The following is a 2,814-nucleotide window of genomic DNA, read 5'->3' as shown; positions in this document are numbered from 1 at the left end:
TATGCACAAACTCCGTGAAAATGCAGCCTTTTGTGTAAACTAATTTTCTTTTATTTTTGCATGAATTTCCTATCAAAGTAGCACCCTGTGACAGAGAGAAACTTTGCAATGCAACAGGTCAAAGAAAGAGGCCTTGTGTTTTATAGGTGTAGCAGATTGGTAAGATGCAAGGAGAGGGGAATGGTGTCTCTTTCTCTCTCACTTCTAAGAACTGGCATCAGGGCCCCTATCCCTGCATTTGCACGGTAGCTGGAGTGGAAGGTTGCTCTTTTACTCTCTCACCATGTTACTATCAATTGGAATGAAGCTACAGGAGGCCTTTACTCATGATGGCTGTTAAGACCTGCATGGAAAGAGATACTCAGAGGAAGCTATTTGCAGTACATGCACAACAACAGACTGAGAGACCCGAACAAAGAGTCCTAGGTGTTCTATGCTGTCCTGACCCCACCGATCAACCCTTTCAGATGTAGCCTGAGAAACAAGGAAGCCGATGCAATAAGCAAAGTGCTCAGTGAGTTTGTGGCTTTGTCAAGAATTCAGACGTCCCTAGCCAATTGTTTTAGGCTGAAAAGAAATGAGGATGATCTGAGATGATTTCCTGCATCATAGAAACAGCATCCATGCTGTGAAATCTTGGCCCCCTTGACATCAGTAATAAATCTTGATTTGACTTCAACGGGGAACGGATTTCACCGCATGTCTCCTCTGTATCTGGCCAGTTGAAACAGCACGTGAGAAAGTGATGACATACTGAGAACTTCTGATATCCTCTCGCCTTTTGGTAGAGTGACAGAAGTTTTTAATGCAATTTTTTTGTTCATAGAAAACTGGACTGTTTTTGACATTTTTATACAAAAATATATATTTTTATTATTTTTCCATTTTATTTGATGACATACCAAAATGAAAGTTTTTCAGTTTTTATTTTTAATTGTTTAGTGTAGGGGAGGGATTGAGTCTGGAGCATTGGGCCTGGTGTATGACCTGAGGCCAGAACCATAGTCAGCAAAGTCAGGCCATGCTGGGAACCAAAGTCAGGCCATGTATAAAAGCAGATCCTTACAGGTTTACTGTCTGATACATGACCTTGGCAAAGGTATTGCTAGTGTTGCTAAAACACAGGCACTCCCAAGAAGCAACAGATATTGAAAATGTGTGTGAACACACTCCAGAAGATCAGCACAGGTACATCCTGACCTAACACAAGATAAGAGGGTTTGACAGAAGTGATGAATAGGGATGTTTTGCCCAAGACACCTGGAGCAAGATACAAGGGGAGGTAACAAGCAGATGTCATGAAACACGTGAGGTGGTACGTAAGCTGTTTGTCTCAGTCTATAATGTTGGGATACTTCACCTTAATCCTTTGTCTGGCCTAGGGGGCAGTGGAAAGTCCCACCACTGACTGAGCTGGTCCATTGTAATGGGCATATATGTGTTAGTGTACCTGTAGAATCTATGGGGCACTAGTACTGTGCTTCGTTGACAATAAACCTGGCTGAGCACTTTTGCCACTGAACAGAGTCTGTGGTCTTTCTGGGCAGTACTATCGAGGTCTGCTGAGCTGTCTGTCTGCAGGACTGGTACAGTATACAGAGAGAGTACACACACATGCCGACTGACAACACACTCCAGATGTTTTTAGCTACCACCTTTATCCTTTTCCCTGCTAGTTCGAACAAAACATCCTTATCCATTATCCTATCATCCTATCCTTATCTTACGAGGGGTTGGTGAGTTCTTGTATCATCTCTTAGGAATGTGTTCATGTAGTTACTTGAGAACTCTGGGTATTCTTGTACCATTCTCTCTGATCAGGAATGTGCTTACTTGGTTAGCCAATACCTAGTGTGTTGTTATATTGCCAAGGCCAGAACAACTCTGGTTCACAGCCTTTGGTTCACACTGTTAGTTATGCCTAGGGCTCCAGCATGGCCTACAACTAAGTCCTATGGCCACTTGTAATGGTGTGGCCACTCACCTCTCGTGAGCGCCTCCTGCTGGCTGAGTGGGTGTGCCTGCACTCTCTTTCCAATTGTGGTAGGTCTTCAGGGACTCAGCCCTCCAGCCGCATCATACTCAGTCTGTACATGAACAGAAAGACAAAACAGACCCATTCCATGGTACACAATTCCTAATTAGTCCAATAGGGGACCTATCACAGTACCCCTCAGTTGGTGTCTGTCTCACCTCCTGCAGCCCTCCCTGGGCTCACGTCCTTATTTTGTCCAACAGGGGCCTATCACAGTACTCCTCCATTGGAACATCTCTGTAGCCCACCCCGGGCTCAGTTCTCACTCTCACCCTCATTGGTTTCCTGCAGCTCTCCCTGGGTCAGTCTTTAACCAGTCCCGGCCCTGGTGTGAGGCTGTGCCCCAAGGGCTTCCTCCTTGGAGATTCTTCACCATCTCTGATCCCAGCCCTCCACTATCAGTCACTATCCATTCAATCCCCTTCCAGGGGATATCAAAGTTCAATAATTTGCTGACCCTTCCCTGGACCTGTTTCTTGGCCCCTCTCTGGGCATGCATCAACTTCCTTCTTCTGGGAGTAAGCCACTTCCCCAGTGTCTGGTGGGGGGAACCCAGTCCCACCCACTATGCCAGGTCCCAACCCAGGGACCCTACAAAGAGCAGCTGCCTGCTGTGTCCCTTTATGTGCTCACTTCTGTTCCCTGGGCCACTTCCCTGCAGCCCTCACCCAGCTTTCCTTCACCCTTAGCTCAGGCTGAAGTCTTGAACTCAGTCCCAGCAGCCAGCCAGAAGCTCCTTCCAGGGCCGGCTCCAGCATTTCTGCCGCTCCAAGCAAAAA

The sequence above is a fragment of the Terrapene carolina genome, unplaced genomic scaffold (genome assembly GCF_002925995.2).
Source record: "Terrapene carolina triunguis isolate 2854851 unplaced genomic scaffold, T_m_triunguis-2.0 Scaffold21049, whole genome shotgun sequence".
Lineage (NCBI taxonomy): Eukaryota > Metazoa > Chordata > Testudines > Emydidae > Terrapene > Terrapene triunguis.
This window is presented reverse-complemented; position numbering follows the sequence as displayed.